At 32.0% G+C, this 14,523-nt stretch overlaps 1 pseudogene; it reads right to left on the bottom strand.

The window, feature by feature from the left end:
- Positions 1-6,750: 6,750 nt before the first annotated feature.
- On the bottom strand, positions 6,751-7,255 carry LOC102897557 (annotated as a pseudogene).
- Between the last annotated feature and the right edge of the window lie 7,268 nt (positions 7,256-14,523).

Below are 14,523 nucleotides of genomic sequence, written 5' to 3'. Positions count from 1 at the left end.
TGAAAATAGATGTTTGCTTATTTCAAGGTCAAATATAGTATAAATTCCTGCCATCCTGCATTCACAAAAAATTTTATCTATGACTCATGTTGTTAATTATGCATTTGTCCTTTATCCTTTTTTAATGGTATTTCTTAAAATTTCTGTTTAAATAGGTATCCAAGGAAGAGGTAAAACATGGGTATGAATAATATCTCATTCGTCATATTTTAAATTTTATTCTAATTCATAGTTTTATGTATTAGAAGAAGATAGAACAACAAGCATATAATTTAGATTGACAGAAGGTTTTGACAAAAGAGGAGTCAAAAGATCCAGGATATTACCCAACTTCTGATGGAGACAAGGCTGCCATAACTACCAAGAACACCTGATCTTAAACCTCTCCCTGGCTTGGTTAGATTTGCTGTAGTCCTCCAAGCAAGGCTGAAAGTGGAACCATGAAAAGTTGTGCTTGAAATCTGTATCTCAGTAAAGCCTGCTAAACTCTATGACTCAATTCTAGGGGCCAGATTTTCACATCTAGATGTTACTACGTTTCTTTCATATATCAAACATTGAAAAACTCAAATCCTCTTAATTCATACATTTAACGAATACTAATGCCTTGTCTTTGAAATTGTGAATTGTGAATATATTAAGTTTTTCCTAATTAAACTTGCATCAACATTATTCAGTTAAATTTATTCTACAGTATAATTCTGAGGTCTAAAAATATTCAGACTCCAGATTATATTTATTATATACATGACAATTTAGGAAAGAAACCCTATTTTATACGTTTAGTAAAAAAGTGAAAACAATTACCAACACAAGCTATATCTTTGTTCATTTTTATTTATTTTTTAAGTTTAGGAATATTTTATGGTTATTCAAGATAATCTGGCTAAAATTTTTACATTGTAGCTTTATTAGGATACTTAAGAATCTCTTTTTTCTCTCTTTTTACTCATAGATTATCAAATACTTAGCTTTAGATTGGATGTGTCAGAGGCTGTAACTAATTCAAAATGGGAAATATAGTTTCCCTTTTTCCTGGGAAAAGATTTGTAGAGTGATATCCAGTAAAGGAAATTAAAAGAGGTAAATTTTTTGTTGTTTATTTTGTTTTGTAGACTTTTTTCAGGGAAAGCTCAGATGTTAAGTAGTGCAAACCAAATGTTTACTCTTGGCCCTTTGGGTTTCTACTGTTTACAAATTGCATGCAAATTCTAATTCTAGAAATTTATAATAATCTCTTCTGGGCTGCCATGTGTCCTCTTTGCTTCACTAAGTATTTTCTTGATCATATGACACCATGTGCATGAAAACCAAAAGCTCTAACTGCATCTAAGCCAAAAACAAACAAACAAACAAAAACGATCCAAACCGTATCCCCAAAACTAAACAAATATCAAAACAACCCCAAATTCTCTATTCTTTAAAAGATATACTACACTTTTAATTCCTTTTATTTGTTCCACTAAAAAGCCATTTATTTATTTAGACTCAAGTGAGAACACAACTGGTTTTTAATAGTGTGGATAGTACCAATTTTTACATCTTTCAGTACAATTGATTTTCATGGAAAGGAGAGCAATGAGCTCACATTTTTATGAACACTAATATCAAAAAGAAAATGTATCCTCTCTTTTTTATATATGATTTAACTTTTTAATTTTAATAATTTTTTACTTTTCAATTATAGTTGACATACAATATTAACTTCAGATGTACAACATAGTGTGATTAGACATTTATATAACTTACAAAGTGATCACCCCAATAAATTGAGGACCCATCTGATACCATACATAGCTATTCCAATAGTACTGACTATATTCCTTATGCTATACTTTGCATCCCTATGACTATTTTATAACTATAAATCTGTATTTCTTAATATCTTTCCTTTTTTCACATATCCCCCCAACCTCCCTCCCATTTGGCAATTATCAAAATGTTCTATCTGTAAATTTGTTTCTGTTTTATTCATTTATTTTGTTCTTTAGATGCCATGTATAAATGACATTATATGGCATTTGTCTTTCTCTGTCTGACTTGCTCTACTTAGCACAATACCCTCTAGGTCTATCCATGTTTCTGTAGATGGCAAGATTGCATTCTTTTTTATGACAGAGTAATATTCCATTGCATATATGTACTATCTCTTCTTTAACTATTCATTCATTGTTGGATACCCAGGTTGCTATTGTAGATAGTGCTGCAATAAACATATGGGTGCACATGTCCCTTCAAAGTAGTTTTTTGGTTTCTTGGATAAATACCAAAAGTGAGATTACTGGGTCCTTCTTTGTCTCTTGTTATAATCTTTGTGTTAAAGTCTATTTTGTCTAGTATAAGTATTGCTGCCTCAGCTTTTTTAATTTTCATTTTAATGAAATTTTTTTTCCACCTTTTTACTTTCAGTCTGTATTTTTCAATCTGAAGTGAGTCTCTTATAGGCAGCATATGTAAGGGTCTTATTTTCTTGTCCAGTCAGCCACCATATGTTTTTGGATGGGGGCATTTAATATATTTATATTTAAGTTAATTGTTGATAGATATGTAGTTATTGCCATTTTATTATTCATATTTTTATCTTTTTTTCTCTTCTTTTTAAAGAAATCTCTCCAACATTTCCTATAATACTGGCTTGGGGGTGATAAAGTCCTTTAGCTTTCTTTCCTGGGAAGCTCTTGATCTGTTTTTTAATTCTAAATGATAGCTTTGCTGGGTAGAGTCATCTTGGTTGTAGGTCCTTACTTTTCATCACTTTGAATATTTTGTGCCAATCCCTTCTGGCCTGCAAAATTTTTGTTTAGAAATCAGCTGACAGTCTTATGAGAGCTCTACTGTAGGTAAGTAACTGCTTTTCTCTTGCTGTTTTTAAGATTTTTTTTTGTCTTTAACCTTTGGCATTTTAATGATAATGTGTCTTTGTGTGGGCCTTTTTGGGTTCATCTTATTTGGGACTCTCTGAGCTTCCTGGGCTTATATGTCTATTTCCTTCACCAGGTTAGGGAAAGCTTTAGTCATTATTTCTTCAAGTAGATTTTCAATTCTTTGGTCTCTCTCTTCTCCTCTGGTATTCTTATGGTGAGAATGTTTTTACATTTGATGTTGTCCCAGAGGCTCCTTAAACTATCCTCAGATTTTTTAATTCTTTTTTTCTTGTTGCTGTTCTGATTGGGTGTTTTCTGCTACCTTATCTTCTAAATTGCTGATTCAGCCCTCTGCTTCATCTAGTCTACTGTTGATTCTCTCTGATGTATTCTTCATTTCAGTTATTGTATTCTTCACTTCTGACTGGTTCTTTTTTATGTTTTCTATCTCCATTTTTATGTTTTCTTTTTGTTGAAGTTCTCACTGAGATCATTGAGTATAGTTATAACTAGTGTTTTAAACTCTGCATCTAGTAGATGGCTAGTCTCCATTTTGTTTAGTTATTTTTCTGAAACTTTGTTCTATTTTTTTTATTTGGGACATGTTTCTTTGTCTCTCCATTTTGGCTGCCTCTCTGTGTTTGTTTCTATGTTTTAGGTAGAGCTTCTTGTCTCCCAGTCTTAGTAGAGTGGCTTATGTAGTAGGTGTCCTGTGGGGCCCAGTGGTGCAATATCCCTGGTCACCTGAGCCAGATGCTGCAAGTGTGTCCCTTGTGTGGATTGTGTGTACCCTCCTGTTATAGTTGAGCCTTGGTTGCTGTTTGTGCTTAATTATTAATAGAAATGTTCACTTAGTTGGATTGAGGGCAGTGTTATATGGAGGTGTAGAAATGTATGTTCAACTTATATTTAAAAGTATGTTAGTCTCTTTAGATTTCAAGCCACTTAATGTGGTCATTTAATTATTTTTTGGTGAAATGATCAGATTTTCAGATATATTCTTTTCTCTGTTCCTCCCATTTTTGTACCTACGTGTGTTGGAGTGCAGGAATAATTTGACCTATGGCAGCAAGGGAGAGGGTCTCTTGTTTGTGCACGCTGGCCCTTATCCATCTAGGAAGGCTGGCCCGGTCAGTTCCATCTTTGAAATTGCCCTATTGGTCTGTGCCTGTCACTTTTGGATTGTAATGGCTTCTGATAGCTAGTTGGATCTTGCCTTCAGATGTTAGGTTTCTACCTTTGGCTGCTTTTCTTCTCAGTTACAGGCTTCTCTGTCACCATTGGCATTTCTGCATGTTCTCTATGTCATGTGTGCGAACTGCTGTCACTTCTGTGTCATACTGGATGTGGTGCTAGGTGCCAGTAGGATGTCTATTAGGAGTTTATAGACCTCTCCAAGCTATGTCCAGGGCAGCATATTCTAGCTCCCATGCTCCCTATTTCTATCTGGATATTTTTATAGTTTGCCTTCCACTTCTCACAGCACACATTATGTTTGAACTAGGAATAAAAGATACGAACAGAGGCATGTTCTCCTCAATTTCTGTGCGTTTTGCCTATTCCTTCCAAAAGTCACAGGGTGAAAAGATGAAGGAATACATTGCTTTACTTCCTCTTCATGCCTTCTAGATTTCCTACTAAGTCATATCTCCTTGTTTTCTATTTTACTTTGCCCTACACTCTTGGGCTATAATGGTGAGTGGGGACAAGTAGGAGAAATTAGCTTACTGATAAAGGTAGTTATGTTAGGAGATACTCCAAAAAGGTTCTCCATATCAGGCTACTTTCTTGCTTATTGCTACAAACTTGTCAATTTAGTCTATTAATGAATTGCTAAGGTAAGAGACACAGGGAATATCAAATAAGAAGTAGGCACATTTAGATTTTTTTTATTTGTTTTTTTCATTTTATGGGACATTGGGCTATCAGTTTACATGAACTTTGAATTTCTGATTTGCTATACATTTATAAGTGGGACCAGAAAGGCTCAAAAGTAGGAGGAAAAGGAAGAGCTCAAAGGCTTCTACAATAACAAACTTATCTTTATGATCTTGGTAAATGCTAACGTAGAAAGTTCAATGTCAGTCCTTTAGTATAAATAATAATTTTTAGTATTTTTATATCTTGCAAATGCCATTTCCTTTAGACTCTGGATAGATTACTTGAACCCTGGATTTTCAAATAAAAACCTGATGTCATATTCCAACATCGACCAGAACACAGTTGACAATACTGTGTCTCATTATGGTATTTTATATTTATCTTGATAGGTAAGGGGTATTTGCCATGGGCTACACACAGTTCTAGGTACCTTCTGTATATTCAATCATTTATTCCTCATAAAATCCCATTACTCTGTCAATAGGTCAGAACTCATCCACCCAAACACAAAGATTTCTACCAGTATGATTATTATACTTGTTATAACAATATCATAATGAAAAAGCAGACATCATTTGCTAAGTGATGCTTAGCAACGTGTATCCTGTATTTTCTTCCTGTATGACAATTCTCTCTGTGATTTTTACTTTGCTTCTAAGTATTATGTGCACTTTCTCTTTTGTAAAACATATTCATTATTCATGTTTCCCAGACTGACCCTTTTAGGACAATTGATGACTGAGAATGTTTCTTCTTTTTCTGTTCATTTATCTATTCTAATTATACTTAAAGGTGGCATTACATTTTCTTTATTTGAAACTTCAGAGGAGAGGGACTAATGGAGCAATCAGACAAAAGGATACAAGCAGGTAGAAATAAAAGATTGCCTGTCATTAATTTATGACTATGTGAATTTATTTGTGTTCGTTTTCAAGGAGGATTTGCACTGTCTTTCATCTTGTATAAAGCAGACATTAAGTGCATAAGAGGAAAATGACTAACAGAATGTGGTAATTGAACTGGCCAAGCTATGTTATCATCCCAAAGCTAGCTAATAGGATCTTAATATAAAGGATCCAGTTGAGTGAAGAAAAAAAAAAAAAAAAAAAGAAAGAAACTCCTGCAGTTAATAATTTAAAAGATGTGAAAAGTTTTATTCAGTTATGTAATCTCCTTAAAACTTTAAATTAGAGAGAGCATCACAGTTGGATGGTTGTAGACATAGACATTCTTAGAATACTCAAGCAGAGAGCATGAAAACATTAAAAGTCAATGTATGACTTTTATATTTCATGCTCCCCCTTCATCGTTGTCTCTCCTTCCTACAATATCTTGTAGTATCTGAGAAATAACTGACTCCAGAATTCTTTTTGCACCTCAGAGACAATGATTTCATCTGTTTGAGTTCAATGGATCTAAATAGTAAAATTGGTCATACTGGTGAATAGTGGAATCAATCAAAATGGTCAAGCTGTGCATGAGATATTGTTTAAGAGTTGTGTGGATTTAGACCTACCCAAGTCGGGTACTACATCACTGATATCATTCCTAAATTCTTTTCCTACCATAGCTTAAATTTGTGTGCCTAATTTTTTGGTCTTTAAATAGAAACCAAAGGCAAAAGAAACACAATCCATTAATTTTATCCACATTGTCAAAAGTGTGTATATTAACAAATCTGCTAACATGTAATTAGGTGTGCAAGAGGTGCTAATGTTTTTAACTGCAAGCACCAATGGATTTTTGTAATAAAGTAATAGAAATGATTATTTTAGACTTAATTTTGAAAACTATACCTGGAATTTATCAAAATATGTTATGTATTTATTGCAATGTGTTTAGGTTTATTTCCTCTAATCTCTGCTTTAATACTATGTTTTAGAATATACTTTGTCCTTACTTGGGTGTTCCTGAGCACTTAAATTTTGCTTTAGCTTCATTATTCCAAACTGAAATAGGCATTTTATTTATATTAATTAATTAATTAATTAATTATAATCAGATCTTAATTTAAACTTTTCATCTGCCAGCTTAGTGTTTTTCCACCAATTCTGGCACCAGAAACCTTCAAAGGCTTTACTATCTTTTGCTTAGGTACTGCCTTTGTAGGAGCCTTAGCAGCTGCCATTGCTGTCTTTTCACATGCTTGCTTAGCCTTTTTTGCTTCCTTGGCACCTCTAATAACTTTTTCTCATCGAGCCTTCCTAACTTCATTTTTCTGATTCCTCTTGGCCATTATATCAGTAAGAGATACACCAATGATGGCCCTCAGAAATTTGACTGCACGGCGAGTTCTTCTCTTTTGAATTTCTTCCGCATGTCTTTTTTTTGTGCCATCTTCTATAGAGGACAGTCCAGTTTATCTGTCTAAGGTTCCACTTAGAAAAGAATGCTGACTCGCATTTTGCATTAAAGAAATGGAAAACACCTTCCTGTCGGTTCCCATTGTAGTGCCTCCCGTGTCTGGAGTAGATCTTATACCCAATGAAACTGCACAGATCTACTTTCATGGCTGCAGCTCCTGGAAAGCCAGTGACAGGAATTAAGTATCATAGTTAGCTGGCAAAGAAAATATATGATTTATTTAAGGACTGCTAGAAAATCTCTGTGTAATTAGTAATTCTTTTTAAACATAAATATTGTTTTGATATATCCTAGCTTTAATTAGTTCTTAAAATGCCATGTTAAAAACTCTAAACTTTTAGAAAACTTTATACAAAACTTTAACTAAATAATAAATAGGTTATTATTATTATTTTTTTGTATATCTATGTGATCATGGGTATTCCTGTTTGTCATTAGGTTTAGGTATATCATTACTATCAGGATCTCACTTCCTTTTAAAAGAGACAATATGACTGTATTTACAAATTTAGCTAACAATATTAATTAAAGACTAGATTTGATAGTTCAGAAAGGTTAAAGACATGTTGGAACTTTGCTTATAACCCCGTGAACCTCTTTAGACTCTTTGGCAGGCAGGCAATAGCCATCAATGATATTGTCCCATCTGCAGGAACTTACAGGCTAGTCATGGAAATTGGCAGATGACAGAGCTCTTATTGGTGGTCTTTTTTCTCCCTTTTTAATGATTCAGAATGCACTCAGTACTTTGTTACACTCCTCTTCCAAACCCATTAAACTTTGCAAGTTTTTCATCAAAATAAATAGATATTTTAGTAAAGACTTAGTGAGGAAGAGAGCTCTGGTGCAATACATACAAGAAATTTAATAAATTTAAATATATATGTCTCTCCATCACTGCATTTTTCCACTTTTTTCCTCTTATTTACGGACTCTATAATAATCACCTTTACTACCCTAAGAAGTTTTGACTGACCACTCAGTAAAACGAAAACCTCATGATTAACGGAATTGTGAATACTTGTTCCTCAAACAATTTCATTTGAAGGGTCTCACCCCAGCTCAAGTAACTTATCTAAATAGTAATCCAACAAAGTAACCTCATTATATTAACTAATCATGAGGAAGTAGGAGCTCAGATGATTAAGAAATTAGATATGCTCTGGGTAAGAAATATTTCATAAAACTAATGACATAATCTGGATCTTGAAGATGACATAAAAATCTATGCCTATAAAACTTATAATTTAGGTTTTCATCCACATAATTTGAATAATTAGTAATAGTTATCTGGTATTTTAAATGTATACTAATATAATGATTAGCATGAAGTGATTCAATAATTGAGATAATTGTTAATAGTGTTATAAACCTGATTTTATAGCTAAGGAAATGTAGAAGTTGAAGAACTTGTCCAAGTTCATATAGCTAATAAATGGTACAATATAGAGCTAGAACCAAGATTTGAGTCCAGGGATATTGACTTCAGCATCTGATCTACTATATTTTTCTGTTAAATAAATAAAATAAGTTGTTATTTTACTAAAAATAGGTTTTATATACTTTTAACCATATATTATTAAAGGTTGTAAATAAATTCAATTTGATTTTGTTGTCACCTATCATGCCAAAACACACACACACACACACACACACACACACACACACACACACACACACACAAAAATAGCAGTTACTCTCTTCATTGAACATATTAAAATGTTTTTCCATAGTGAGTAAAAAAGCCTTAAGCAAATGTTTGTTATCTTTAGAGTTCATCTTCAAGACTGTGCATTTTTTACCCTTGAGGATTCACTGGATTGGCTTGTACAGCTATATCAACATCAAGTCACATCTGCCTTTCATCATAAACTCCTGTTATTCTCAAGAAATCAGAAGCAAAAGTTGAATGAATTTAGGAGACTGAGTAGGTGCTCAGAGGTACTACTAGTTATTTAGCATAACTAGATTCATCCTTGTTCAAGCCTGTGAACTAAAAGGTCAGCCAACTGAAAATGTCTTCCATATGTTTTATTATTCTCCTGTCTAGCACTGTGCTGTGCTATTTATACATACGAGTTCATGATAAAACAAACACGCACATTGGTAACTTGAGGCAAAATGCTTTTATGTAAAGTGTTTGATAGCATGACATTGATGATTATTTTAAAATTTAAATGTTATAGGCTTCTTGAGTTATTTCAGTGTGACAGAACAATGAAAGCAGAAATTAAACTAGAAATCTTCTTCATGATTCTATCATATAGTGTTTGCTATCATAATCTGGATAGTAAAGTATTTTAAATTATTTTCAATAAAGTCAGAGCAATGGTGAAATATTTCATCTAGATGTCCTTGGTTATAAACTGTATACTATTTATTCGTTGATTCATTTTTTCACAATTCTCATTCTATACCTACTACAATTAATGAAATATAGTAGTAATCTATTCATGTACAAAGTAGACTTGATTTTTCTAGAGAGGCAACACATATTAACTTAGCAATTGTATAACTAATATGAGTCTTAAAATTATATGTTTTGAAGAAGTACATGGTACCAAGTGCTTATATAATTGAATACTTGTACTAATAACACTGGGTTCATGAAATTAAATGCAGATTATGAAAGTCTACTAGACAGTAACTGAGAGTGCTAATTTAGGAAAGTTTCTGTTTATGTCAATATATAAATAAGACTGCTCATAATCTCAAGGAGGTAGAAATAAAAGAATGAACAGGCATTGGTAGTATAGTTTGTTAAACGTTATGGTGAGGAAGCAGAAGAACCTTGGAGTCATAAAGCATATGCCCTCACACACACTGAGGGTACTGGAGAAGGTTCACTAACGTTGAATCTAAAATCCAAGGAAACTTGGGGTTCCCCACTATATATTTATATCACTACAATAAATACACTAAAAGGGAGAAAAAAGCCTTGAAAAAATATTTGTAGCATACACACAGGTAAAGCTTATCAACATTAACATATAAACAGCTCTTTATTAAACAATACAAAGAAAACTGCTAAATTAAAAAAAATAAGCAGGGGATGAGAAATGGCATTTCTTATAAGAAAAACAAATAACCAACTAAGATGTATGTAAATATCAACCTTAGTAGTAATAAAAGGTATGTGACTAAAGTAGAATATTCCACATACAGACAAATTCTGAAAAAGTAAAACTCAGTATTGGTGAGAATATAGGAAAGAGGCATTTTTCATTACTGCTAGTGAGAATGAAAATAAAGCGAAACATTTTGGAGGATTTTGTCAAAGTATACTAAAAAGATACATATTCTTTGACATAAGGAATTCTAATTTTAGAAATTTATTCAAGGGAAATAATTGGACAATTGTACAAAGATCCAGGTATATTTCTAATATTGTTTATATAAAATAACTAAAGCCATATGAATGTCCAATTATATTGGATTGGTAAATAATTTGGTATATGCAATGGAATACTCTGAAGCTATTATAATTATTACATACATGCATGGTTATTGCCATGAAGACAAACTTAGCACATGTAATTGAAATAAACTAATTATAAAACTAGAAATCATATAATTTTATTTTTAAAAGTCTGGCATGTTGATGTGCATAAAATATCATGAAACATATACTCCAAAATATAAGCAGTGTAGTAGAATTATAGGTGATTCTTTTTAATTTCTCTTTAGTTTCTCTTGTTTTTTTCCCCAGCAATATACGTGTATCGCTTATATATAATAATGATATATATATATATACAAGTAAAACTTTAAAAAAATCTGAATATTCTAAAACAAGTTCTTCTATCTTAAGTTTGATCTCTGATTGTTACTATGAGCCCAAATGAGAATTGAATGCCCAAGAAATCAGGAGTAATAGCTTATTTTTAAAATTTATAAACAATTGAATATTTGCCCTAAATACTTTCTTCATTTCATAATTCCAAGAGGAATTTATTTTTTAAAATACTATTACTTGAAACATATTAGGATAATGAGGAGTCATAAAGGAAAGTGAAACATGGTCATTAATAAGAAGAATAAAGGAAATACAGATAAATATAGATAAATACAAATGAAAGACCCTTGTAATCAAAATGAGCTGTAGTTAGATGAATAAGTGAATATGTTTGTATGTACACACACACACACACACACACACACACACACACACACACACCTATACAGGTTGAAAGAGGCTGTGGAACCTATTGTAGATAGCTTGGTGTGTTTTGACTTTTATTTAGTTGTGAATCTTACAGAGTTTTAAATTAGGATATCTTAGCTAGTAAAGGGAAAGATATTTTAGTAGTAGAAGAGATATCCTATGTTAGGTTTATAATAAAACTAAAGCATGAGCTTCCCTGGTCATGATACCCACATCAGTCTGGTTTGACTAATTGCTTGGCATTCTCTATTAAAGTCTTAGCTTTGTCCTAAAGTGTTTCTCATTATTGCATTTTTAATATCTTGCATTTTCTCTATCATATGATTGAATGTTGACTCTCTCTAATGACATATGCAGGGTAGTTTATTTTCTTAAAAAAGTAGAACCTGATGTTCAGAAATAATGCTGTGGACAAGGCTTAAAACTAAGTATTTTCATTCTAAATCCATACTTTTTTTTTTTGTTTTTGTCGTGTTGGTAAGAGAGAAACAGCAAATAATTAATATGAAAGAATCCACTATCTTGAACTACAAGCTAAGGAGATAAATATGATGAAGATGAAGCATTAGTGAAGGATTTTGAAGCTTACATCCTGGATTTGTATTTGAATCAAAAGTTCTGCATTCCTCTGGGAAGAGAATCTCTACTATTCCTTAAGCAACATGCTTCTAGCTATTAAATCATACATGAAAGCAACAGGAGATTGAAGGTCAATAAAGAGGCAAGTCTGTCGAGATGTAAGGTTCATAAAAGCCTATTGGAGAAACAGCCTTATCTGTTTTGAGAAGATACTCACAGGAGATTTTACAGAACCCCAGTAGTCCACTTTATTACCTTAATAATCTTATAGTCAGAATGTATTTATTTACTTATTTTACTCTGAGCCTATTGATAAAAAGAAAATTTAACATTTATTATTTACTCTGGGTCAAGTACTTATTTTACTATTTACATTTGTGTTTTTAAATAATCCTCTCAACAATACTGTGAAGTAGGTATATTATTTCTGCTTTGCAGATGGGGCATTTATTCTTGAGAAGTTAAATAATTTGTCCAAGGTTATGTAGCTGATACGTGATAAGTGGGGATTTGAACACAGGATTGTCTGATTCTAAAGCCCATTGACATGGGGAATTTCTTTGTACTTAACATATATTCTGTGACATTGTATTTATATATAAAATAATAAAATAATTCACCACATTTACATCCAGATAGTTTCTGACAGGTTTCATCGTATCTAACTTGTTATCATCAGTCTTTTAATTTGAATCCTGTCACTGGCTAGCAAGATATATTTTAAGTGTTTATAGATGATTTACATATACTTAATGTTAAAAACTCAAAAAAAGTCATTTGGTTGCTTTCCAGAGAAAATAAAGACTTTGTGTCAAAGAAAGAAAAAAGATTTAAACTAAAAGTTAGAAATGGTGAAGAGAATTAACTTTAAAAAATACAAAGTGTCTGTTTTTCTAATTGAAAGTTTAAATAAACATTTGCCTTCATAGCAGTAAGGGAATGTTATAGGTTCTCAAAGTACACTTCAGAGAGATGTGAAAATGTCAAACACAACAGTCAATATTAGTGAACATTGGGGTCTTAAAACTGGATGAGCGTGACTATAAAACAATTATAATAAACGTCATAATTGTGTATTATATAAGATTCTTCTTCACAATATATGTTAAAGCTATTATAAGTCATGTGTTAACAGAAATTTTAATTTCTAGGACTAGAATTCCATTAAAAGTAAACATTTTATTACTCTTATCAGGATGCATTTTATTGTCTGCATTTGAAGATAAGGCACTGTGAATTTATCACAATTCAATGAAGGCAGGATATTTCAAAAGCCTAATTTGAAGTTACATAATGGTATACAAATATTTTGCCAACTAAAAAAAGCCTTGGTTGTTTATCATGTGGTGCTTTACACATCCATTTTTAGAAGATGTTTTTGATGTTGCACATTTTGGTCTTAAGTTATTTCAGAATTTTAAAAAAGAATATATCAGTTTTCCCCCAGATTAGTAAATGTTATACAGGATATAACATGTACTAAAATCATTTTATGTTGTCCTGTATTACATTCTCAAATAGATTAAGTATTGATATCTTTCACAGTCTGATTCTTCATGTAAATGTATTTTCTTGTCTTGAATATAATAATGATATATTAACCATGATATTAATTAAATTCAAATTTTAATTCAGCGGTTTTTCTGTCATGTATACTAGATGTTGTATAGTGTTGATATAGTCTCAGATATCTGTAGTGTTCATGACATAAATGCACAAATCAGGCTGGAAATAAGAAAGTTTCCTTGGATATGTTAATGGATAATAAGGTTAGTATAGAATATGCTAAATGAACTAGAACATTTTATTAAGCAGAAATATTTATTCCAAAAGTGAAATCTGCTTATTTGTAGCAAATCCAGTGCTCTTTATTATTTTATTTTATTTCTTAAAATTATATATATATATATTTTTATGGTGACATTGATTAACAAAATCCAATGTTTCAGCTGTACACTTTAAGAATAAGGCATATATATTTACACTATATGTTCACCTCACATAGTTAAATTTCTTTCTCTCATCACATATTTGACACTCTTTGCTCATCTACTTTCCCCCTTACCCCACCCCCTACTCTCTGGTAACTTCTAGTCTATAGTTCATGTCTATGAGTGTTTGTTTGTCCTGTTCGTTTGTTGCTTTTAGGTTTATATCCCACATATAAGTGATGTCATGTGATTTTCTGTCTGGCTTCTTTCGCTTAGCATGATTATCTCATGTTGCTGCAAATGGCAGTATTTCATCTCTTCTCACGGCTGAGTAATTTCCATTGTAATATATGTACCACAGCTTCTTTAGCCAATCATCTATCATAGGACACTTTGGTGCTACCATGTCCTGGCCATTATGAATAATGCTGCTATGAACACTGGTGCGCAAATATCTTTTTGGATATGGGTTTTCAAGTCTTTGGAGTAAATTTCTATTTTTGATACGTATTTTCTTTTTTCTTAAAGAAGTCTCTGCAACATTTCCTGTAATACTGGCTTGGTGTTGATGAATTCCTTTAGCTTATTTTTGTCTGGGAAGCTCTTTATCTGTCCTTTGACTCTAAATGATAGCTTTGCTGGATAAAGTATTTCTGGTGATAGATCCTGGGTTTTCAACACTGACTATTTTGTGCCAAGCCCTTCTGTCCTGCATAGTTTCTCTTTATAAATCAGTCTT

The sequence above is a fragment of the Pteropus alecto genome, unplaced genomic scaffold (genome assembly GCF_000325575.1).
Source record: "Pteropus alecto unplaced genomic scaffold, ASM32557v1 scaffold38, whole genome shotgun sequence".
Taxonomy (NCBI): domain Eukaryota; kingdom Metazoa; phylum Chordata; class Mammalia; order Chiroptera; family Pteropodidae; genus Pteropus; species Pteropus alecto.
This window is presented reverse-complemented; position numbering and strand designations above follow the sequence as displayed.